Genomic DNA, 25,920 nt, shown 5'->3' with positions numbered 1-25,920 from the left:
CTTCGTAATAAAGAGAAGCCACTCTTGTAGGAAGAATCAAAGCACACTTCCTCATTTCAGCTGACGTATCTTAAATGGTACAGTCATTTTCATAATAAAATGTCACATCTTTCTCTAGCTGTAAGCTGCTCTGGATGTGGATGTCTGTGAAGAAGAATGCCAACTTAGATATTAGATTTGAACACAGTGTACAAGCCTCAGTAGTGAAGAAGAATCCCACAGAAGCACTGAGAGGTTGGTCGTCTCAAGGTAAAAGAGCAGCTGAGCCAGAAATGAGACCTCTTCCACCACTACCGTTCCCCGTTCTAGCTTCTGTGTCTTTTTTTGAGTCTAACCTTACATGAAACTTCTTAACTAATGTGTTTGTGCTCCTCCTGCTAAAGCTCAACACTGTTATCCAGAGAATAAATGGCATCATCAGTAAAAAAGGCAATCCTGCCTGCCTGCCTTTCTGGCTGCCTGTTTCTGTGTCTTGTCCTCTCTTGTACAAAGGTATTAGTGAGGCCACAGTGAAAACAGATCAGGAAACTCATCTGACTGAAAGCTACTGGTATTTTTCCTGCTATGTTAGTTTCCAGCTGGATCAGTCCTCTGAGTCACTGCTGTAGAGTCATATAGACAGCTGTGAGGGACAAGGGCTGGGGCAGGAAGAGTTAGCAGCTAGCAGGGAGAAGAAGCAGGGTGTGGACAGATCTGCTTCTTCCATTAGCAGTGGCTGTGTTTGATGTGTCCTACACTGTCTCTTAAGAAGCAGCCTTCCTCCAGGGCCTGGGATTTGATCTGCAAAGGCATTCACAGTTACAAGTGAATTCCTGGAGAGCTGTGCTTCCTTGAAAAAATGTGCTAGCTATTTTATCTGGAAAATGGGGATAATATATCACCTAACAGGAAAGGGGTAACAATGCTTTTGTTACTGTTAGTGTAACATTCAGTTCTGACAAACGCTCTACATCAACTTTGTTGGCAATGCATTCTCCCATCTTGTTAGTGGACAAGAGCGTGCAAGAAAGGAAGATGTGGAGCTGCATTCCGACTCCCCAGGCTTCAGAAGAGCTGTGGAGAAAGTTGTGTAATCCTACAATTACAATTTATATTATAAAATGTGCGTGTCCAAGGAATCTGAAATAATGGCATAAGCAGATGGCATTTGGCTTTTATTGAGTGTTTCTGAGTGTCTGACTTTTCACCATCAATCTGTTAATGTATGGGAGGGGAGTTCTGTGTTAAATACAGTTTACAAAAGGCCTTTGGAGTTCTTCTGAATTGTGTTTGCTGCTTCTGTTACTTTTAAATATTTGAATAGCATGATTTGATGACTGATGCTGCATCACATCAACAGGAAATCTGAAACAACAGAACACTCTCTTCACTGAAGCTCCCTTTGCATTACCATTTTTTTTCAGGCAAAGATTTCTCTAATTTTCTGTATTTTCTTTCTCTTTTTTTCCATTTTCTCCTAAGCCCATATTATTACGACTACTCTAAACATAATGCTGAGCTAGTAGGCTTTGGTCTAACTGGGTACGTCATTTTTCCAGGTAATGAATTAAATACAAAACAATCTTCTATGTACACTGAATTCTATTTATTAATATTAGTCAAGGTTATTAACTGCATCTTTCCTGCTGAAAAGCCTTCTTGATTCATATAATTGATATCTGTGTGCAGTGGTGCCTCTGTAAATGTAGTCTTGTTCTATGTGTATGTATTTTGCAATTTCTTTTCTGAAGATGATATACGTACCTGCCTATGAACTAAGTGGTTCCCATTAGTACTGTTTCTGGGCCTCTCTTTCCTATTCCATGGCTTGGCAGTCACCTGAAATGTCAGAGAATGATGCAGATCCTTGCAAATTATGAGAAAGAGCCTACTGACCACAGAGCAAGACAGACAGGTTTGGCAGGAGGAAAATGAAATTGCATGTGTGCCTCCATGATCCCACAGACAGCTGGTAGGTCACAATTCTGGCCTGTCAGACTTGACACTGATCATTTAATTTTGTACTTCCTACTTACTTTGCACTGGCCTCTATACTCACTCTTACCTTCTTCCATGCTGCTGCTTTGTTGGAAATGCTCATGCATCTTTTCCTTCTTTTCAAATCCTTTTTGCAATAAATTCTTCAATATTTGTACTAAATAAAATGCACCACATTCAGAAACATTACTTTTATTTAAAAATGCATTTTCTCCAATTCTAACTGATGTGTGTTTCTCACCCTGAGTTTTAATGACTGCAAATATTTTATGTCCAAATAGCAATTACCCATGCTAATTAAATGGAACAGATTTACTTCAGAGTGAATTTTTGTGCACTGCAGAGAGGGTTTAAAATGTTGGTATCCCTCCGTTAGAGTTCAGAGTTGACCATACATGTTGCATGGAGTTCTAACTGGTGAAATCAGAGAGCATCAGTATCTACTTCTTGTCAGGAAAGTCCTGTCCATCAGTAAAAAAAAGAACACACAAATTACAGTTCACAAGAACATCTTTTGTGCCAAAGATGGCTTCTTATTCCTGCTCCCCCAGTGCCTCAAAGCAAAAGTGTCCTATGCTATGACAGTGTAATGGTTTATGTCTGTAAACTGTATCAAAGAAATCATTCATACTAAAGAGAATTCTCTAAAAGCCCTGGGCCACTAGTGCTAGAAAATACTCCAAAAACCTTCCCCATATACACTGACTTCCTGAGATGAAGAATGAGAATATGGACTTTTTCCATATCCTGAAACTCACTGACTGATCTTGGGCTTTTGTGAACAATCTACACGTGAATTACCTCATCTATTTTTCTGGTGCACTGTATATCCAAATGGTAATGCTTTCCTTCTTGGAAGAGAGTGTTGTATAAAATTTTCACATGTTCATTGTTCATCAGTGAATAAATAATGCATTCTGTTTCAGGGTGGTTCGGATTCTTAGTCAAATTTTCCCTGTGTTTCCAGGAGCTCTGGCCAGCCCTAATCAGAAACAGTCCTACTACTTACCCTTTCATAACACTAAGCCTACAGAGAGCAACATAAATGTTAATTAATTTACTCTCACCTCACTCCTCTGAGGTAAATAACTATATCATTTTCCCTTTCTGCTTAAATGAGAACATTAAAATAGAAACGTAGTGACTTGCCCAAGGTTACACAGCACATTAGTGGCAGAAGAAGGATTAGCATTCAGAAACTCTTAGGACTTGTCTACACAGGGAAACTGAAACGACAACTGTGCATCATTCATTCAGCAGTAGCCATTGAAGGAGAGGCCTATGTGTGTGTTTTCTAGCAAACGGAAAAGAGCCCTTTTATTCTAGAATTAGTTATGCCCTATTGAGGTATGGGAATTATTTTGGAATAAAACTGTTCTTATTCCATAATAAATGCCCTGCCACTGAACTGTTCTAGACTTGCCATTTTGACCATGTCCTTACTCGGGCAAGGACTAAACCGTAAATTCTTCATCCCTCTCTCCCACAAAACCAACTTAGTTATTACTTAATTACAAAGGCATAAAAATGTTTATGCTTCCTTGAAAAGAAAGAAGACAAGCTCAGGCTATCCTGAGGCCCGTGAGAGCATGCAGTGCTCCTGAGCATTGCTGCTCCCCTAGGTGTAGTGCCAGCACTGTGTGCAGGCAGAGCGCAGTGAGGGGAGTATCTCGGCCAGGCCCCATTTCCTGCAGCCCCACACGCCTGGCCTCAGTGGGTGCTGATCTCAGGCGTGGGGCCTGGGGAGAGTCCGTGGTGCCCAGAGCCCCAGCCTGTGCTGCAGCCAAGGGTGTGGGCCTCTGTCAGGGATGAGGCTCAAATGGTGTGTGCAGGGCTGAGGAATGGTGTCAGAGCATCTCTCCTTGCCTCGCCCTGCTGAGTACCTCTCACATCTTCGGACTGGACACATCAGAAGCATGCGCAGAGAGATCACAGAAAAGGATTTGGAAATGCAGTAGCCCCATTAAACAGCTTGCTAGACATGGCTTTGCTATCTGAATTCTTCTGATAAGGGCAAAATCTGGAATCACACACGCACCATGCTTCCTGATGCTGTGGTCACATCCAGCACTCCTATCAGGTATTTCTAGACCTGAAGACTGAAAGCCAGTTTGTACTTCCCTTGGGCTACCAGTAAGAAAAATTTCTCTTAATTTCTGTAAGATGCACTTAGCTTTTCAGCTGGGTGACATACAAAAAATATATTTAAATGCCTAAAGTGTTCCTGTTTGTCATTTTAGATTGCTAACCCTAAAATGTTCTGTCATTCTAGACTGCTAGCTCATTTTTTTTTTGCGCCAGAGCAGCACTGGGATTATTTCCTTTTCCATCTAGAATATTTCTCCTACTTGGCAAGATGAGATAGGAAATCTTTTGGTGACCCTGTAACACCTGCTGGAGTCGTGACCTCGGGATGAAGAACCCATAAGAGAGTGACTGCTCTTTGGAAATTCAGCCAGGTGATTTTAGAGTAGCTCTCGCTGGGGTATTTAAACATCAGTGCTAAGCATCCGTTAGGAGCATCTTCCAGAGCTCTTAAGTCATTTAGATTGGTGCAGAAATTTTCATCATCACTGTCCACATCTTCCTGGAAAGTGGGTGTATGGTGAAAGTGGAGCCGCAGCAGGGCAGCTGCTCACGACAGCTCCCTTGCTCCAGCAGCTATTGCCGTGTTGCATACTGCTGGAACTTCGCCAGTCCCAGTCTGAGATATTTTCTGGAGTGCCCTAATTTCAGAGGCAGCTCAGGAAAAGCTTCAGTTTCATTAGTTAACTGAGATTGCTAATGTTCTCTCAAGACAAGGGCAGCAGTGACTATCAGCACTGTCCAGAGAGAGTTACCATGGCTCAATTTGTTAAGCTTTTTTGCCATTTACAAACAGTTCCTGCAGAAAAAAAAAAAAAAAAAAAAAAAAAAGAGATGATGTTGATGTATGCTCCTTTTTTTCACATCTAACCACGTCATTAATTTGTTCTCTATGGCTGATATCTAGAGAGAGAATTCAATTTAATTTGGCAGTAAAAGAGCTTGATGTAATGCTATCTGCATAGCACTGGGAGGTTCTGCCTTTGTGCCAGTCACCCTCCTCTCCGCACGTTTCTGGGAGGCTGGAATTTGATCTAATGACAAAACCGATTAAAATTATATGAATATATATAAATGCAGAAGGTTCCGACAGGTGCTACGCCGAGGTGTACTGGGTATGCCCCGAGGAGCCCCTTCACCAAGCCTGCCATGTACAGGTAACTACGTGCAGCGGGAGAGGAGCCGCTAAGCACAGCCGCCAGCCCGGCAGCCGCAGCCAGTCCAGCGCGCTCGGGGCCTCCCAGTCCCTCACCCCTCAGCTCGCTCCGGGCCACGAGGCGGGTTGCATCCTCGGACAAAGCAAGGGCTTTCCCCTCCGGGGCCGACCGGCGGCACCTCCGCCCCTGAGCTCCCCGGGCTTCCAAACTCGCAGAGCCGGGGCCAGCAGATGTGCCCAAGGCAGCGGAGCGTGGCCGGGGAGCAGTGGGGGCGACGCGGGCGCGGGCCGCCCGCTAGGCCCGGCGTTTGGCCGTTGCTATGGGAACGCGCGCGGGCTGCTCGCCCCCGCCCCGCCTCTCCGGCGCGCGGGCGGCGGGGCAGGCCCTCTCGCGAGAGCTGCGGCGGGCGGAGCGGAGCGGAGAGGAGCGGGTGGCGGGGTGAGCTCATCCCGGGCGCGGAGCGCAGCCGAGCAGCGCGGAGGGTGAGCCGTCGGCCGCCACCGCGGCAACTTTCTTGGGTGAGTTGCGGGTGAGAGCGAACGGCGGGCTCGGCACCGATCCCCTCCCGTGGAGCCCGTGGAGCCGGTCGCGGAGCGAGGGGGTGCGCGGGGGGAGCGCGCCCGGCCCCGGGGTCGTCTCTCCGCTCCGCTCCCGCGGAGGGCGCGCAGCCCGGCGGGAACGAGGAGCGGCTGAGCTCCGCGGAGAGCCGCCCCCGGCGCGAGGTCTGCATGCGGGACTCGGTCAGTAACTTGTCCGTTCGGCGCCGCGAGTTGTACTTCTTTTTTTTTTCTTTTTCTCCCCTCGGCTCTTTTTGCCTGTAGCCGGCCGGGCTCGTAGCGGCGTTGGTTCTCCCCGGTGCCGGCAGCACGGCGCTGGGAGGCGCGGCGGTGCGGGGCGCGTGGGAGCAGCCCGGGCCGCGCCGCGGGCAGAGGTGCGGGAGGCGGGAGCAGGGCTGCCCCCCTTGTCTCCGCTCTTCCCCCGTGCTGTCCTTCGTGCGGTCTCGTCCCGACTTTCCCGTGCTGCATTTAAAAATAACTGCGTTATTGCACCGGGAAACTGCGATGCAGCCTCGGCTCGCTTAATGAGGAACGCACCCCGCTCGTGTCTGCGAAGCAGCGACGCGAAATGGGAATTGCTCAACTTGAGCGAAGATCTCCTTGTGTAACCTTGGCTACACCGCCCGCACGTTTCGGCTGCGGGAGGCACGGCTTTGCCCGGGGAGGAATACTGAGATGGTTCTGGGGATAACGCTGCCGACAGAATGGCTTTTTAAACCTCGCCGGCATGTAAAATCCCTCGGCGGTGCCGTACTGCCGAGCCCGGTGCCGCACGCCGAGCGGGGGCACCTGCACGCTGCAGCCCCTGCCTGCTGCACGGCCACGGCTGCGGGGCCGCGCTTGGCGTCTTCTCCAGACAGCAAACCTTCGTGCTGGGATTCTGATCTTCTTAACTGCGTTAATTAATTCTCACTAACTGTAGGAATTAAGCAATTAGCTTCCCTAAATCTAAGGCATAAATCAGTTTTATGGAAGGAAAAATCTTTTTTTTTTCTTTTTTTTTTTTTTTTTTTAAAACTCTCCCTATCTGTAGTGTTGGTTGTTGCCACTGGAAGCACTAACTGGGTAATATGCACCTGTACGTGTTCCGATGGGGAGTTTGGCTGCTGTTTGCTGGGCAGGAATGGCTGGGCTGGTCTCTGTTTGCCTTTGGCTGGAGCAGGAGCGGAAGGTGAAAGGAGCGAGGTGGGAGCTTTTGTGACGGCTGCAATCACCAGGAGAGATCTGTGAACTGTGCTTTGCTGTTAGAGCCGTCCTGCCTCAGGCCGTTGGGTGTCACACCGGCTATTAATCCAAAAAGGCTGTGGGAACTAACCAGTCATTCTTTTACTTGTGAAAACACGTGTGTTCAGTTCAGGTGAAGTTGAAGTTTCATGATTGCATGCTTTGTGTAAATATGATGTCTCCTTATGATTGATTTTTGTTTATAAGTAACTAGAAACGAGATTTTTTTTTTCCTATCCAGTTTTAATAGGGTTTATTTATGGTCAGTTGATTAAAAGCTACGCACTTGGTTACTCAGCAGTGTATTAAGAAGGTGTTACTGATGCTAATAAAATGTTGGTACTTGGGATAGGCGCCTTGTGCTCTCAGTTGTGGTTCATTGAGCCATGAGGTCAGGAACGAGGTGGGACGTCATCTGCAGCTGTGTGTGGGACTGCGAAGTGCTGGCTGGAGGGCCGCAGGTGTAGGGATGGGCAGCAGCACATAACTGGGAGGATGGGGCTGCAGCTGGGAATGTGTAATCCACTGCCTATTTTTTTCTGTGGTCAAGTGTATTATTGTCATTTCACTCCTGCATTCTAGCTTTGAGGAATTCTCATTTTTCTCAGGAAATTTTCTTTAAGATTTGGGATTGACTTCTGGATAGCTGTTGTTTTAATAGCCATGTCCAAGTGTGGCTTCTTCTGTTTTGTTTGTTTTTCTCTCATCAGGTTTTCAAGGAGATGTTTTATCACACAGCATTCTGTTGCTGCTTCAGGAGCTTTTAGTTTTCTTGTAGCTCTTCTTGTCATCTTAGTTTTGTTAATGTATGTATGCCTTAGATTTTCTATTTGAACTTTTCTTCTGTTTTGTCCTGTGTCCTTTTGTTGAGAAGTTTCCCCCGTGTCTGTATTTTAATCCCTTGCTTTGGAGGCTGCTGCTGGGCCGAAATCCCAGCTGCCTTCTGTGCTGAGCAGGCGGAGCTGCTGCCCTCATCTGAATTTCAGCCACAAGTTTCTCTTCCTAATGCTGATGCTTTCAGAGTTCTAAACTTATTCTCATTGATCCTGTGGGTCAGCCTGTTGGGAAATTGTTAGTATCTGTTGTTTCCTTGGCTTTCGTACCTTCATTCATTCCTCAGCAGCTCCTTTAATTAGGTCGATAAGGCATGATTTCATTGTCTATTAGTAACTTCTTGCATCTTTGCTTTGCTCAGTTCCTCGGTCATCTCATATATTTTTGCTTTCTTCTCTCTTGTAGGATTTTGTTCTTGTTGTGATGTGGGCTGAAGTTCTGCCTGCCTGATGTAAGGTTGCTTTCTGCCTTGCTCCTTGGTGGTGGGGTGGAATCACATTTACATCATCTCTAAAAAATCTTAATGCTTTTTTTTTTTTTTTTTTGATTCTGAAACCCTTTGGTTGAACTTCTTGTTAATAAGTTACAGCAGAAATGTGGCACTGGTGAGTGCAGTCACTGATTGATCAGTGTGTACAAATATATTGTAAAATGTGCTAGGTCAGGCCTTTAACCTGTGTGGTATGTAAAATTAATCATGTGTTAATTATCTTGTGAGTGAGGGTGAAATATATTATATTGTTCTGTGTTTTCTTTCCAGGGAGATGCGACTTCAGTGTATCCCTCTAAACAGTAACTTCCAAGCAGCCTGAGCTTTATGTTTTACTAAGTTTAGTGTTGGTTTGAGGACCATCGTGTTGGGTGGTACTCACAGTGGGATGCTGTGGCTCTGTGAGAGTTGAGACACTTTCTCTGTAACGGAAAGCAATTGGTGCTGAGATGGGAGCCATACCAGCAGCGGAGGCGGTTAGCAGAGGGCACAGTTGCAAAGCTGCAGAGGATTGCCACTGGGGAGATGAATGACAATAATTTTGTGGTTTTGACAGGCTCTGATTTCTTGATCAGCTGGCAATGTAGGATGAACACGATCTGTAACATTTTCAGTGTTGCTTTAGTAGTAATTGTGCACTGAACTCCAGGAAGCCCTCTAGGAGTTGCGGAAAGGTAATCTATTTCACTGTTTTTTGAACGTGAATCCACAGCTGAAATTGCTTTAGATGTCCATCTTCTAAGATGCAAAGTTATGTCATTGTCTCAGTCTATTTTAAATCCTGTGGCACTGGTTTGCTGGGTGGATTGCTTGATTTGGGTTCGACCACATGCCTTTTATGTTTAATGCAAAGCGAGAGACCAAGCATTTACATGTCTTTGTTTTCTTTATGGAAGCATGTTTTAGAAAGCACGTCATTTGAATGTGGCAACATAACACTTTCCATTGTCCTGATAGCTGGTGAATTGTGCCCTCACAGGGTATTCTTCAGTGCTGTCTGTGAGCTCCCAGTATGGAAGTGGGTCCTGTCTTGCAATCCCATGTTTGATTAATAGGATCAGCCTCAGTCAGCGTTATGGAAAAGTACAGTGTTCAAGGAAGAGCTGCTACAGAGAATGATGGTTAATGCTTCATCCTGAGAGACACTTGGAGGTTCTTGTTGATCTTAATAATTTTCTCAGACTCTATAGGAAGGCAGGAATGTTTCCTTCACAAGGATGTTTTTAACAATTAGCAAAGTGTTCCTGAAGACCAAGTTTAGTTCAGAAGTTGTCAAAATTTAAACAAGCTGCTGGTATACAGGATCCAGTTGTTCATAAAGTCAGATTGTTCATGATTCCTCGTGTTTGCCTCCACTGTTCAAAAGCCTCCTGGTGGTGTTTATTCCAGTGTTGTTGTTTACCTCATGGAGTAGCACCTTTTTACCTCAACATACAGGTATTTCTAGCTGGATGCTACTGCCTGGGAAACAGGTGTGCTGATGTTGAACTTGTACCATTCTCATAGGGAAATCCTTTCATGTTAATCTGTAACTGATGGTGTTACAATGGATTAAAAACCTCAACTAGTCAGAATCAGCAGAGCACAGTCTTATTCCAGTCTGCTGTACAGCACAGGTCAGAATTTGAGCATAATTAAGAGAGAAGCTACCTGCTGCCTGCTTGATAGATACTGGCCAGTGTGACTCGTCCAGCTCTGCTGCTTGCTCACCTCTCTCCAGTGTCACTCTGCAGCCGGGGCTGGCCCCACGGTGCTGGGGCTGTGGGGTCCCTGAGTTGGGACTCCCCAGTGGCGGGATGATCGCAGCACTATTGGTAACTATCCATCATCCTTTGACTTTTGAGTTTGAATGGCAGGCTTATTGTATGCTGAAGGGAAATGGGATTAACGAAGAACTTTTAGAATTAGTGTCAGATAGTATTTGTGAAATGACTGCTGTGGTTGCAGAACTTTCTGCACAGCAGTTGTCTGCGCCAGCAGCTCTGATGTTTGCCTGAGGTGTTCTTGGTGATGGCAATGCAAGCAGCTCTCTGTGAGGAGTTAAATGTTTTTAAACATCTGCTGTTGTTGGTTTACCTAAACGTTGCATGGTCTCAGGAGCATTTTTTTTTTTTTTTTTTTTTTTTTTACTCCTGGGACAATCTGAAATGGTGGAAATAATGTGAAGTACAAGAGTTCATAGTTTTGTTTTACAAACTTTTTTCTCCAAGTTTTGGCTCAGAGAGCTTTTTTTTTTCCTCCCACTAATTTCTGAAGTGGCAAATTGGTCGCTCAATCTTACTGAAGAAGCAAACGATTTGGTGTGGTAGAAGAAGCAGTGGTGCTAAGACCCCAGCTGTAGACCATTAGTACTTCAATAATTATAGCTAAGGCCCCACTTAGCCAGTCTGTTAAACCAGACATCTCCATCACGGATGGGATTTGTTGGTTTGGACCCTTATGGTTCTTAAAGACTGGACCACATTTGGTGAACTTTGGGGTGGAGAGTAGATTATCTGGTTTAGCATCGTTTTGAAGAAATCTAGTTTGTGCATACTGAAACAACCCTTATATGTTCTGGGTGGACAGAGCCATGGGTGCAGCATGGGGGCAGCCAGCATGGGCCAAGGTTGGCTGGCTGCATCCTGCTGGGGTCTCGCAGGCTGCTGGGTGTTGCTGGCTGCAGCCTCCAGCAGCAGTGAGCTGTGCTCTTGTACACACAGGTTAAACTGTCCTTTAAAAATCAACATCCTCGTAACCTTTTTTTTCTTTCTTTTTTTTTTTTTTTTTTTTTAACTAATGTGGAGCAGTTTTATGTCAGCACAGCAGGCCCAACTTGTCAGGAAGCAGAGCTGCCATTGGTGTGAGTTTATCTCACTTTCCTGGTGCTGGCTATCAGGTTGCAAACTTGCACCTGGAAACTCGATTTCTTTTATCTGTGAGCACTTAAGAAAGGCAGCTTATTTATTTATTTTCCTGGCAAGAGGCAGTGTAACAGGAAACTTACACGTCTTCAACACTTGTTTTTTGGCAGGACCATAGCAAAACTTTGCTCTAGATGAAGAAATTTTGTGGCAAAAATGAGCCTTTTTTTTGGTCACTGTATTCAAATGTCACGTGGCTTTGTCTGTGCTTTGAGGAGTGATGGTGGAGCAAAAGAAAAACTGCGGACTTAAATATGTTGCAAGCTCGAACCTGCTGGCTTTTTGCTGTTACGCATGTCATAAATAGTTCAGAGATAAGAACTGCAGAAGATCTTTTTGTAGACAGCGCTTTTCTTTTCACTTCCAGAATTACTAATCTTATTATTTAGTATTATCAGAACTAAAATGTTCAGCACTATGCTAGGACTCTATTGTTGCATGCATCACATAGAAGACAATGCCAGACCTCACCACCTCTGCCTTGGAGGACTTCCCTGCTTCTGGGTGCAGTTGAGATTTCTGTCAATCTGTTGCTTGTTTGCCAATTGAAAAGGCTGAAGTTGGATTTCATGCTTTCAGTTCATGCTGAAGAAATGCACAACCGTGCAGAATAATGTTATGCTTTAACATTCACATGTCTTTTAGATAATCTTATCTTTATGAATTGTGACACTGGCAATTATCTTTTACTTTGCAAATGTGTTTAATGGCTTGTTGCATGAATCATCGTAAAATAGTTCAGTCAACTCTGTGGTATTGGTTGTACAACCAAAATGAAGAGTGAGACCTGATGCTTTCCCTCAGCTTTAGTTGAAGCAAACCTTTAAAAGTGAGACTAGAAAGGCCATAGTCATGTAGAAGCTACTTACTCAGTCTGTACTTTCCTCGAATGTGTTTTTCTTTGCTCTTTCCCTTCCTTTGCAGTGGTTGAAGAAGGCCATGCTGACAGGAAGCCCGTTGTCTCAACCTTCCACCTCCCCTGCTGATTTCTGCAGCACCTTGCGTGGCAGTCATTGACTTGTACTTCACTTAACTCAGGAAATTCCCATGGTGTCTCCGGTTTTGTATCATGTATGCTTTGCCATACAGAAAGACTGTAAGGATGATCCTTGTTATGATGCCTCTGGTAAATACAGACGAAGGGAGAATCTGAGCGTAATCTCAAAATATGCCCTTTATGCTGAATTGAAGAAGCCTTTGTGGGATTTTGAGTTCTGTGGGTTTTTAGGGCATGTCTGTACAGTGAAATGAATGGCCCTTGATCTTCTGGCGAACTTCCCCAGAGACACTTTCACTCTCCAATTACAACTGTACAAGAAGCTCCATGGAATAATTTCGGAGGCTTATGTTAATTCTTGCCTTGCTGTACAGTTACTGCTCTGTCTAGGCGCAGCTGGAAGATCTGCAGAGCTCCCTCTGTTATAATGTATTAAACCTGTCAGGCCTTTTGTTTTAAACCTGATGTCGTAGTTAACCTTTACGTTTAGCAAAAAAAAAAAAATAAAAAAAAAAAAAAATCAAGGTTAATTAATATTCTAAATAAAGTTAGAAAACTGAAAAGTTGTTATTCTGACTCCAGACAACAGTATTAGAATAGGGTAAGAATGTGTAAGTGTGCACTCCGTGTTCCAGATCTAATCACTTGTATATGTACTGTTGATGCAGTAAAGACTTTCAAATTTGTTGGTAATTTAAAGTACATCTCCAGTAAGACCAAGGTATGATAATAACCAGTAATTAAATGCTGCGAAGGGTGCTCATCACTGTTATTTTAACAGAAGTTAGTCATTATCTGCTGATTGCTAGCATCATTAAATCTCAGTTTCTAAGCATGTAAGTCAGAGCTTAAGTATCTGAGGAGCTGAACTGAGGTTTTCTGTTCCCACGTAGTTGAAGTACTTGGGTTTTAAGTGTAATGACTTGCCTCAAACTGCCTACCAAGGGCAAGCATGTAAATGTGCTCTTTAGCTAGAAAATATAGTACATTTCTTCTGAAAACGCAGTGGTGATGGGTTAAAGTCAATCTTACTGAGAATGACTTAACGGTTGTGCAGAACTGGCCCCAAGGAAAGAATCATATGCAAAGTAGATTTGTAAAAGTATTGAGTGCCCAGATAAATAGATAGATATCTAAAGTGCAGAGGGAGGGAAACTTTGCTGTTCTTCATTTTGCTTGAAAACTTGTGCTTTATTTGTTAATTAACAAACAAAACCAATTTAGCTATATATATATAGCATTTGCCAAACAGAATTGTAGGATCACTATGGACGCTATGGATTGGAAGGGACCATAAGGATGGTGTATTTCTGACCCCCCTGCTGCAGGCAGGGTTGCCACCCACAAGGCTGCCCAGGACCTCGTCCAACCTTCTTGGCAGAACAATGAGCTTCCTTTAGGGCTGGCATCAAAGCATGCAGAATAAGCACGGTGGATAACGTACTTTTTGGTAGATACCAGTACTGAAAAATAAAATTTTGTAATTGAGTTTAAATATTGCATCTGCAATTGTGTGAACAATAAAATGGACCGTTTTTTTTTCCCCATTCTCCTCTTTTGCCTGAGTGTCGTAATTGAGACAGGAGGGGCTCTAAGATTTTATGATTCTAACTTAAAATGAGATAAGAATTGAAGATCTATTCAGTATTGCTCAGTCTAGGTGAAGCTAACTGCCTGAAATTCACTGTTTTCTTAAACATGAGTGGTGCTTTCCTTCTGACTGACTAGCTTCCTTGACAGCATCTTTGGAAAGCATGGCTGGAAGCTGCCTGGCGGTGCCGCAGCCTGGTGAAGTTTCCTGTGGGAACCATTAGTAAACGAGTAAGCATATTGATCTAAACACAGCTTAAGAGTTTTGATTAATTCTTACTTGAAACATAGCTATGAATTAAATCCTTGCTGCTCATGTCTCATAAGTACATTAGTGTAGCATAGGCAGTGTACCTGATTATGTGGTCTTCCACATGCATTTTCTTTACATGGAGAAAGAATCGAACTTGTGGAATGGTGCTCTGGTATTTCAGTAGCATTTTACAGATGGCAGTAAAAGCTTTTGGCTGTGCTGTGGTATGTGGGTGTTATGTGCTTGCATCTAATGTCATTCAATATCAGCTTTTAATAATACTTTTGAAAATGAAGTAATTTTATATGCAGTATAATGTAAAGTACCCTTAAGTAGCGGTTGGTATCTTCCTTACAGTGTTCTCTTGCTGGTGATAAAGGAAGTACAAAAACTGTTCAGTGGCAGAAGTCCAAAGCTATTTTGCCAGGTAGAAAAATTGGCTTTCTGAAGGTGGTGGGTTTGTTTCTATTCAAATCTTGTGTTAGTGCTGAGTGACTGTTCCATGTGCGCTGCAAGGATTTTTGATTTTCAAGTGGTAAGTAACAGCAGTATCTATGTATGTATCTATGGCAATCACGCCATAAGCATTCTTGGTTATCCTCCTAATGCTTAGCTGGGATGCCAAAAGCTGTTGAGGTGTCTGGAAGTGTCAGGTTCTTGTTTGGGAACTGGTACTGTGGGTCAGCAAGGTGTTGTGTTCTGATGTCTCTGTGCTCAAAGCTAGGAAGCAAAGGTGTAGGATATTACTGAAGTGCCACTGCCGTTCCCTTTATAACCACGGTAATTAGCATTGAATATCTGTAAGATGAGTGTGTGCTGTATTAATGAAGCTTCTTGTTTAGTTGTGCTCTCTCACTATTGTCTTAATGAAGAGCTGTACTGAAAAGCTGCTCAACTCTTCCCTTGGAATAAAGCTAGAAGGGCTTACGGGGTGGCCCATGAATCTGTAACCGTCCCTGGAGGCTGCAGCCACCTCTTCTGTGTGTGACAGCAGGCATGTGGCCACAGCTGTGCAAGGGAGAGGCTGTTGTAACAGCAGTACACGATGTAAGCACGCTCTCTCCTTGGGCATTTTTGCTATATTGTGAACTAAAAAGTTGTCCCAATCTCAAGATCGTGCACGGAGAAGGCAAAGGCAGGCTGGTGCTTCCAGTTGAGTCAATATGGTCTGATTCTTTCTGCGTCTTCCTTCCTGGGAATGAAAGAGTGTGAGGAAGGCTATGTAAATCATTTCTAGCACTGGCAGAACTGGTGATTATGTCTGGGGTGGACCTTGATTTTCCTTTTCTTGTTCTGCCAGCAACTGATGCGGTGCAGTGCGGTCGCATGATAATTATGCTGCTCTGCATTGAGTGCACTCAACTTCAATTGTTTGTGGGAACTAATGAGATTGTGTTTTGATGTGACATTACTGTAGGATCAGTACTTCACATTTATTCATTAGTTTACCTCAGTGACTTTGTGAAATAAAGAAATGCCCTTGAGCAAGTCATTTTAACATTGTGCATGAGAAAGCTGTACTAGTGTTCAGAACAGCAATTGTCTTGAGCCTTACATTCCATCTCCCCATGGAGGAATTTATTCACAACTAGAGCCATGCTGCAGGTTTGTGAGCCATATCTGAGCAGTCTGGTGGCTGTGTCTACACCCACCTGCAGAGCCCCATCCTGAGCCCCAAGGTCACTCATCAAATTCCCCCTATTCCGTGCATAGCAGTACCCAAGGCACCATGAGGAAAGCCATGCTGGGGAACATGCTGACTGTGTATTGATGTGGAAGGTTATGGAGTAGTGCTCAAACCCATGCACTGTCCTTTTATTTACTATTACAGTTTTAGCTCAGTGCGTCTGCACAGCATGATGCAGTAGTGTGCTGAGTTTGTAGCTCGTGCCTGGCCAACATTTACACGCAAGCACTGTGTGTGAGCTCACCTTCCTGCGCAGTAGTGCTTGCTATGTGCTGATGTGGCTGTGGGTGGTGGTACTATGAGCTCAAATGTCAGCATAAGAGCTGGTATGCTGCAGGATAAAGTAATACTTGGGCAAATCGGGTTCTCATTCTCTGCTAGGTATCCCTGTCTCAGCAAGCTCTTAGACGTCTTGATCTGTATCAGTAGAATAAGAGATCATCTGTAAAATTGCAAGGAAAATAAAACAGATCACATAACAAATGAATAAAACAATAGTGCAGAAACTGTCAAATCTAATGCTGCTAGGAATTATATATGAAGCATTCCTTTGAATTGGGGTTAATACTCAGTGTGGAGCCTGAGGCTGTGTTTAAGGAGGACTGTCTTCAGAACGTGTCCATGAAGAACTTCCTGGCCATGTCCATGGGTGCCACTTGTCTTAGGGACTTCTGCTGCTGTGCCTGGCAGTCAGAGTACCTTGTACTTTTACTTACTACTCCTGTGCTTTTCCATTCCAGTGGGTGCATGGATAATGCACATCGGCTCTGATCATGCTAAAATATATCTGCACTAAGTGGCAGTGCTGCTGAGGCTGCAATGGCTGTATCCTATGTATCTGTAAATAGATTTGAGGCAAGGTTGCCCACAAAGTTTCTGGTTTCCTATGGAAACCACCTTGTCTGATTGCACTGTGTGTACCTGCCTGTTTGCTGCTCTCTAACTCCTTTTCCTTCTCCCCAGATTCCTCTGCTTTTACTAATGTGATGGCTGTTGTTCTGGCCCCTTCCTGCAGACATCACTGAGATTTCAGATACACCTAGATCATGGCAGGCCTTGTAAGACCAGGCTGCTGAGGGGGAAAGGAGTCTCAGTTCTGGTAAGAGCTGCATGGTGGTGATTGGAGGAGCTGTGGAATTTATGCAATTGCAGAAATGTAAGCTGGAGCATCTGAGTTGTTAAATGTCAGCTTTGGTTAAGTGTGAGAGAGATCTGAAGGTGCCACCAGGCAGGTGGTAGGGGCACTGTCAGAAGAGGACATCTTGACATTTAGAAGAGGTTTGATCTTCTTTCATCGTGCTTTTAAATGTTGGACAGTGAGGCTGCAGGTAAAGCAGCGTTCGTAATGATTTATTCTTAAACTTTGGATCACTTGCTGAGTAGGTTTGTGAAGTGAGATCAGTCCCTTTTTAGTGAAGCAAAATGAAGTGTTTTATGCCCATCTGAGAGGGAAATGTCTCAAATAAGCTTTGTGTTGGTTGACATCAGTGCCTAGTGGTAGAGGCCTCACATGAAGCAGTAATGGGGCCAGGCTCCTCCTCCCCATCTCCCAGTTCTCAGCTTCTTCCTTTCTGTCTCAGCAGCTGCTCTGTGATGTGCAGTTTGGGCTCAGTAGGCCCTGTCTCTCTCTTCATCACTTCTCAGAACAGAGCTCTTTGATCCCCGTTCCCTTAAAACACTGAGGAAGTACAGGTCGCATCACCTGCGGTGACTATTTGTATGACCTGATACTAGACCATAAGGAATCATGACTCCTTTAGGTGAATAACTTGGTTTTTGTCTGCTGTAGTAGCACAGTTTTGCAGCTCAAGTGACAGTGGTCTATCATAAAGTTTGAGTCTTTGTCAACTGCTCTGCATTGATCAGTACTACAGGGCCTGCCCTTTCCTCTGGGTGGGAGAGGGGAGAAATAGAGCAGAGAAAGCTAGTTAGTAGGAACAGCATACCCAAACTTATGGGAAGGTTACAAAATTAGAACACTGGTTAGATACTGTGATCAGGGCTTTAGGATTTACAGTATTGGGTCAGAAGTACAGTGGTCACATGATGGAAAATATTGATCTCATGAATTATTGTTTGCTTTAATTAAAGGAAAAAAGAAGACACGTCAGGTACCAGCTTGCATATTTTATATTAGACATTATCTATTCAGATCACTACTATTTTGTACTGGATTAGATATTAGGCACTTTCCTGCCACTGATAACAATTTGGTATCATGTTCTGGTGCACCTGATAGAATTTAATTGCATGCCTAAGTCTCATTTGATTTAAACTTGCCTTGGTGTGTGATGTGGTAATGCAGATATTTGCTGTTAGGGATCATGAAACTATCATTTCAGTATCTTCTGTGACTTCTGGATGAGTTTACAGATGTTTAAAAAAGCTTACTTCACTTTTTTTTTTTTTACTTCTAAGTAATATAAAAATACAATTTATTTTTGTTCAACATTTGGATTATCAAGGAAAAGATGTGTGCATTGTGCAACCACTATTGTCTAAAATTGTGGAAGGATGCTTCTAGATGTAACGAATGTGAGTCTTTGTCACATTTATCTTCATTTTGTTCATCATTTATTCTTAGTGTTATGCCAAACCCTATTTCTAGTTTTGGAAAAAGAAAAAATAATTCAGCCCTAGTGAAGCAGATTTTTTTCTTGCATTCTCTTTAAGCTTCTTGATAGATTTGTGTGTTGTTTTTCTTTTTTTAAAAAATCTGGAGAATGTTCAGAAATAATGGGTCCATTAAAGGGAAGGATTTTAATGGGATCATAAATGTTCTGTTGGCTCTTTCTTATTAAACATGGTTTAGAAATTGAATCTTCTTCTGAAGCCATTTACATATTCTTCAAAGTTCTCAGTAATTGACCTGATTCTACCACAAGCTGCTGTTTGTCTTTCAGGATGTGAATTGGTTTTATCATCTTTTAAGTCTTCTGACCTTTCTTTAAATCGTTTGGAAAAGGGAGAAATGTAATCTTCTAGGGTTGTGACTAAGTGGAAGCTTTGTGATGGTTTTCTGTTCTACTCAAAAATGTCACTCAACATCTGAGGATGGTTTGTGACGGAAGGGGTTCATGAGCATGTTGTGGGTCGAAAGTGCTGTGAGAGACATGTTACCTGTGGGGAAACAGCTGTGACAAAGCATTTTGTTAAGGACTTGGTTTCAGAGCAATTTTTTTTTTTTTTAATTTCAAACTCTTAGGAATTCCATTTAAATTTTCTCTTTCTATAGTGGTGTTATCAGCAAAGTTTGGAAAAAGAAGGATTTTTTCACACCTGGAATTATGTCTTCTGTTTGATTTCTAGAAGCTGAAGGGCCTTTCTTTGGTGTGATAATGGGTTTTTAATGGCTTCACATACATTTATGATAGGATTGTCTGGAGGCATCATGCAAATAATCTGTATGAGAAGAGCTTAATTCTGCACGCTCATCCACCTGCAGACCGTCATGTGTTTATGGAGTCCCCTTCCCTGGCAGATGCAGTTACCCCTTGGCTGCCAGTGTCCTCCCATCGCAACGTGCTGCCCTAGGCAGAGTAAAGGTGCTTGGGACATTGCCCAGTTTGGGCATCTCCAGAAGTGAAAACTGCAGTTTTCCTGCCTGGCCTGTTTCAGAGTTGTTACCTTTGGTGACATTTTTGATGTTGGCAAGGTGTTTCTGTTGTTTAATGTGCTGTATTTCTGAATGCTGTTTGAACGCAGTGCCTGCCAGGAGCCAAGGGAAAAGGTTCTCCAGTATGCTATTCAGAAATTGCTTTTCATTGTTTGATTTCAGTTCAGTTTGTGAGCCATATCTCAGCTGCAAGCTGGAGCTATTCAGTGGATTTCTCCATTAGTTCAAATTGACTTTTTTGACCTACCAGTCCAATGTGTTAAGCCTTCTAGAAGCTTTCAAAGAATGCCACTTGTATTGTCAGCGTTCTGCTGGCTGGTGGGAACAGGTGGCATTATCCTTCTTCAAGTATGCACAGAGATGTCCTGTCTATGGAGGGTTGGCACACCTGTGCCTTCCGTCTGAAACTTGCTATTGGAGGATTAGTTTTCATGCATACATGCGAGTCACTCTGCTAGAGGCCTGTGGATCCTGTAGATCCAATGTAGTAATTTCGATGTTAGTGTCAATGTTTCGATACCTTGAGAAATCAGAAAGCAGCAGTAAATGTGGAGGTGAATTTTGATGGATAAACTGGAGCTGTAGGAGGTCCCTGAAGACCACCCAGTCCAACTCCACCTCTCAGTGCACAGCCTGTGTAAATCAGAGCTGTATAGTGAGAGTACAGCTGTGGTGAGTTTGGCTCAGTCCTTGCTGTAAATCTCCCTGGAGGGTGGTGTAAAAGCAAGGTGACCCACCCAAACCTCTGCAGAGTAAGAAACCCAGGTGTCCCAGCTCCACCACGTTTATCATGTGCTTCATCCTCAGCCGTGGGTTCTTTGCTGAACCGGCTTTGCCATGACTTCCTAATGCACTCTGAAACTGAGCCACTGTTGCAGGAGTGCTGAATAAAAGTGAGCATCACTTGTTGGGTTTAGATGGTGATGAGCACTGCAAGGCAAATGCTGTTACTTAATCTTTCCTGTGGTTTGAGATGATGTCCTTTCAAAAAATTTCTATTTTCATCCCTAGATGCATGAGGAATTTTTGACTGAATCATTTTTACCATATCACTGTTTCCAGAAAGCATTATTTACATTGTCTAGCTTGAAGGAGACTTTCTAATTTGTAGCCGAACTTGTTCCATGCAGCTGCAGATTTAATCAATATATTTCACTGCTCTTTGAACTTTTTTTTTTCCTTCTAAATTGAACTGGGTGGTTGCAAATCATTTTAGTTATTCTACTGATGTATTTTACTTGGTGTAGCATGTTATGTTGGTTTGTATTGTATTTCTTCAGCCCAGCCATCAAACAAACCATTGTGGTTGCCTTGACTTTCAGTGGAAAAATAATTTTCTGCCCACTTTATTCTTAGCATCTTAGTATCAGCTTTCAATTTATAAATTACTGTTTGCTTGATGTGCATGCAAAGATGCACTTTGCACCATGTTTTAATGTGTTGCCATTAAAATCAATAGAACTTATGCCAGAATAAATTCTTATGGCAGAAATGTGAAAGCAGGCATTTTCAGAAATAGTGAATAGGGACTGCAGTAGTGGTGGTGGGGAGCAGAGAGGAGACAGTGAGTGTACTGTTATCTGGGGTGGGTTGATCTTCCATGTGAAGCCATGAGAAAAGGCACTTTGTCCTTGCTGCTCCTGTCTCTTACCACAACACGTGTGACATCTCGCAGGCTGCGCACAGTGTCTGCAGAGCAGAGCTTGGTGTGGTGGGAGCTGTCACAGTGTAGAGCTGACTTGATGCAGAGCTCAGACCCTTAGCCTTGGGCTTGATTTGGACCTCTCATGGTAAGGCTTTGGTTTTTGCCAGTGACTAACTGCTCTTGCTAAAACTTGCTGGGCCCCAGAACCCACTGTTTTTTTGGCAGCTGCACTGCTAGTGCTTTGGGCTGGCTGCTGGCTGGCTCCATCACTAGCTTCATTTGTAAGGTGCTGTGCGGTGTTCTCAGGAGATGAGCCCTAACCAGCTTGCAGCCTATGCTTGTCACAGCAGTCTTGCCTTTCACCCCATGAGAAAAGTTTTATCTGGGGTAATTTTGTATAATTGAACCGCTCTTTCTGTCTTGCTAATGTTACCTTTTTCTGTAAATACATCAGTGGACACTGATGAGATAAAAATGTAAACTGCCTCTATTTGATTAGTTTTGTGCTGCTTAAATTGTTTCTTTTCATCCACCTTGAAATTAAGTGGCTTGTCATTTGGAATTCTAACTAGTTGTTGTTTCCTACCTCTGGTTGTTTATTTTATCTCCATGAAGAACTTCTTTAATAAGCATTTTTCATACAGGTTTTTATGTGCATTTGTAACTTTGTGTAATTACAAATGTGGACTTCCTGAGTGATGATTTATTCTTCTAGGATCGCTTGTATAAGTGTGCACTGTTCATGGAGCTGTTCTGTGTCAAAACTGTGGTTAAAGCTTTCTTCAGGTTTTTTTTGAAAACTGCAGAGCATGTTGTGTTTATTTCCTCCATTCATTTTCCTACCAAGTTCACATGACCTTTGCTGTTTTCAATTCATCTGAAGAAAAAGTTCATCCCAGTGTATGATTGCATGTCATGATTACAAACTTTTCCTAGTTTGAAAGCATTAAATGTGTTTCTTATGGAAACTTTACTGTTCAGGAGCTTCTAAAACAGTAATGGATGTAGACAAAGATTATCAACTTTGATAAGAGTGTGGCAAATGAGGGTGTCTTTTGCTTTTTTATCAGGCTTTATTCTTGCAGTTCAAATTCCTAACCTTACTGTTGAAACAGTAATAACAATATTTGTAGTGGAAATGGATGTACTAAAACTAGCTAGACCTGCAGTAAGCAACTTGTTGATTTATGTATTGTGGTTCATTTACACCTCAGGAGAAAGCAATGCTGCGTTTCTAGGATGGGAAGTCTTTGGGTTAATTTATATGAAATGCATGGCTTTTGGGATACTCTAGATACATTGCTTTTTGATGAAGATCTGATGTCCTGGATCCTGAAATACCAAACAGTATTTGTATTTTGAGGGCTGAAAGATAGGAAAAGAAATAAAAATGTTTACATTTCTGACTTGAGTTTCCTCTGTATGAAGTGCTAGTTATATGAATATGAATATGGAATTGCTAGTTAACATGGATAAGAAGCTGATGAATATTGTGGTGTGGTAAACTTGAATTAATTTTTCTCTTCTCATCATTCAGTACATTGTTAAATGTTTTATTAAAACTGGATTATTTTAGTGGCAAAATATTGAATATATGGATATTGGATATATATGCATATATATTGGATAATACTTGGTTTGCATCCTTAGCCAGCCCTTGGGCTGAGAGGAAGACACGCATACAAATGGGAATTGCTGTGAATGTGCTTCCTGCTGCTCTCCTCTAAGACAGCAGCCTGTGCTAGTTAAATATTGGTCTGTGCTGGGACTGGAATTTGCCAGATAGTAACGTGGGTCGTTTTGACTTTTGCTGAGAAGGCTGAATCTGAAATTCTCTCTGGCTGTTTTTCCATTTCAGTATAGTATATACTCAGTTCAGGTTTTATTATGGAAACTGAATGTGCTGGAAAGCAACTGTAGGCAAGGTGAGCGCAGCTCTAAAGTTTCCAGCAAATTCAAAGAATTAATCTAGCAGATGTGAATTCGTTTTTGAAATTCTTCACTATCAAAAAACCCAAACTACCACCACTACCAAAAAGCCAAACCCTTCTAAAGAACAAACCAAAACACACCCATCCTTAAGAGAACCTTAAGAGAAATTTATTTCCTTTTTGTAGAATTAAGACAGAATTAACCAAGCCATTGGCTGATGACCACTGAAACAGAAGGAACATGGAATGGGCAGTAGGGGTATGCTGTACCAAGTTGTCTTTGGTTGAGAGACATTACTAAGGAAAAACACTACCAAGTGCCACACTGCTTTATAGGCTGACTTCATTGTTTGCTGCATCTCCTGAGGGGTAAACATTAACTCCAGCCTCCAAAAGATGAAGCAAGAACTGATGGGAATGTGTTCCACCTATAATCAATCACTCTTGCTTATTTTTATATTGAGGTGAGTACTGTGTGTTGGGTTTTTTTTTTTTTTTTTCCTGCTATGATACGATAATGGTGTTCAGTTATATAATATATAAGATGTATTTGTGTATGTATATTTGCTGGGACATAAGCATTTCACTTCTGGAATTTTACTGAATCACAGTCTGGTCACTTGAAAACTAAGAGAGAAATCGACTTTAAAAAAAAAAAATACCCTGAAGTAGCTCTGTGCGTCTAGGTACGTGAGACTATTGTTGTAGCTCTACTGAGAGACTATAGCAAAGGATATCTTAAAAATAAGAGGAAAGCTTTTTAGAGAGAGAAGAAAAGCACAGAAAAACCCAATGGTGATTTCTGTTAATACGTATCTAGATCCAGTGAATTTTTCAAGTGCTATTTAAGATACCAACTTCTTCAGAATCAAGTATGTAAGTTGCTGTGAAATTAATGCCTCTGATTTACTTCCATGGAAATGAACAAATATACAGAGAGCACACTAGCACTACTTGAGAGGGCAAATTCTCATCTATAATACACTGTTTTCTGGCATAGTTGCCGTTATTACTTAAGCATTTTTGCCAGCCGTAGACAAGAGCCTGCATGCCTCACTCTTAAAAGTCAGCACCAACATAGGTGACCCACTGTTTCACAGCTGCTGTGGTGACACTGTTGCCACAAAAATATTGACTGTCCATCTTTCATCAGTCCAAACAGATGGAAGTCAGAAGGAACCAAGTATGGACTGTGCAGTCACTGGGTGTAGTAGGACAGTCCAGCCAAGACTGGCAGTGTGCTTTGTAATCTTCAAATTGGTATGGGTCCTGCTGTTCTCGTGTTGCAAGAGAAAGGTTGACTTCTTCTCTGGCCTGGATCTGGAAGTTCAAGCCTTCAGCTCATGATGCATCAGAGTTGATGACTTGTTGGATGGCAGGAAATCCAGAAGTATCACCCCTTTCCTATCCTAAAAGATAGTGCACATCACTTTACCTGCTGAGGGCTGTGACCTGAACTTTTTCTTCAGTGGGGAATTCACGTGTCTCCACTCCGTGGACTGTTGTTTTAACTCTGACTCACAGTGGTGACACCATGTCCTGTCACCAGTAATGATGTGATCACCTTCAGTTATGTATTGGTTCAGTAGACCCTGACAAGCTTGTATATGATGTTCTTTCTGTAACTGTGGGACCAACTTGGTGCAAACTTGTGATATTCCAGTATTACCACCATTATTTCCAGTGCATTGAAGCTGAAATTCATCTCTGTACACAGTTGTATTCTGCCAATTTGTGTGGATAAGCTAATTGAGACACCCTTTATTTCATGGTGTGACAGCCGTGAATGGCTAGATGGAATGTTGCTTGTCTTTCCTTTTGCTTTTGCCACTGCTGAATCACGCCACTCCCTAAGTGAGAGCCTGTGTTCTCACCCACTGTTTGGTCTCTGTAAATGTTCAACAAGTATCTGTGAATGACAGTAGGTGCAGATTTTACCACATGGAGGAATTCAGTGACACACCTTTGCTTCATATGCACTTCCATGTCAGACACCTTTCTGTCAGACCCCCCATCTGCTGCCTCTGTCATGCAGCACAAAATGCAATGGAATAGTTGGGGGAAGGTTCAACCTCTACTGCCATCCCACCATCATCACCTTTGATGTCATGGGCCAATAAAATAGTAGGCATTACTTTTGAAGCAAACCTCGTTGTTCAGAACTGCTTTACTCTGCGTGTTCAACTGGCTGTTCCTTCTGTGGGATGTGAATGGGGGATGAGTTCGGCAGACAAGTGTTCAAACTGATTGTTCAGCTAAAGGATGATCTTGCCAAAAGGGCTTTTTGTGTTCAGAACAAATTGCACAAATTGATTCCTTTTGTATACCTAAAGGAATATTGAAGCATATGGCGCATCCGTAATTGAACTTGCTGTGCAGTTACATTGACTTTCACAGTTCACTCTGTGATACGCAGACTGAATTGCTTATTTCAGGCATGTCCAGCCTGCAGGCTGCGTGTGGACTGGCATAGCTCACAATGCACCTAATGGAAGTGGTTGCCATTCTTGAATCAAACTGAAGCTTTACTTTTGCAAAAGCAAGGTCACATATCCCACTAGTTTTATGTTTTTGTTGTTCTCCTTTCTGTATGTTTTAATGGAAACATTAAAATTAGTTTTGTTACTTGAATACATTAGCTAGAGTATATATTTTCTAAGAGCACATCTGAAAGTAAAGCCTCCTATTTTATAATGTTGGCCCACTGTGTCAGAGGTGGATGTTGGTGGTATGGCAGTAGAGGTTGAACCTTCCTGACAACATTCTGTTACATTTTGGTGCTGTGTGACAGATGGCAGCAGAGGGGCAGTCTGATAATATGACATCTGACATGGAAGAGTGTATGAAGCAAAGGTGTGTCATTGAATTCCTCCATTTGGCATCCACTGATATTTATTGATGCCTGCTGAGTGATTATGGAGACCGAGCAGTGGATGTGAGCACAAGGAGTGTGGATGGTGTGTTTCAGCAGTGG

At 42.9% G+C, this 25,920-nt stretch overlaps 1 protein-coding gene across 5 annotated transcripts in view; it reads left to right on the top strand.

Annotated features, from left to right (window-relative positions):
• The first annotated feature begins 5,638 nt into the window (after positions 1 to 5,638).
• SIPA1L1 (signal induced proliferation associated 1 like 1) overlaps positions 5,639 to 25,920 on the top strand; it is a 192,025-nt gene continuing 171,743 nt past the window's right edge. For 4 of the 5 annotated variants that reach the window (XM_042875745.1, XM_042875831.1, XM_042875576.1 and 1 more), the window contains exon 1: positions 5,639 to 5,737. The gene's annotated coding sequence lies outside the window, so the exon portion shown is untranslated. Of the gene's footprint in view, positions 5,738 to 8,607; positions 8,999 to 25,920 lie in introns of those variants that run through there. The other variant, XM_042875663.1, reaches the window with a different exon arrangement.

This window comes from Lagopus leucura, unplaced genomic scaffold, assembly GCF_019238085.1.
Source record: "Lagopus leucura isolate 7727_CA_CO unplaced genomic scaffold, USGS_WTPT01 Super-Scaffold_1, whole genome shotgun sequence".
In the NCBI taxonomy this organism is placed as follows: Eukaryota; Metazoa; Chordata; class Aves; order Galliformes; family Phasianidae; genus Lagopus; species Lagopus leucura.
The sequence above is the reverse complement of the archived record's forward strand: the minus strand, read 5'-3'. Positions and strand labels throughout refer to the sequence as shown.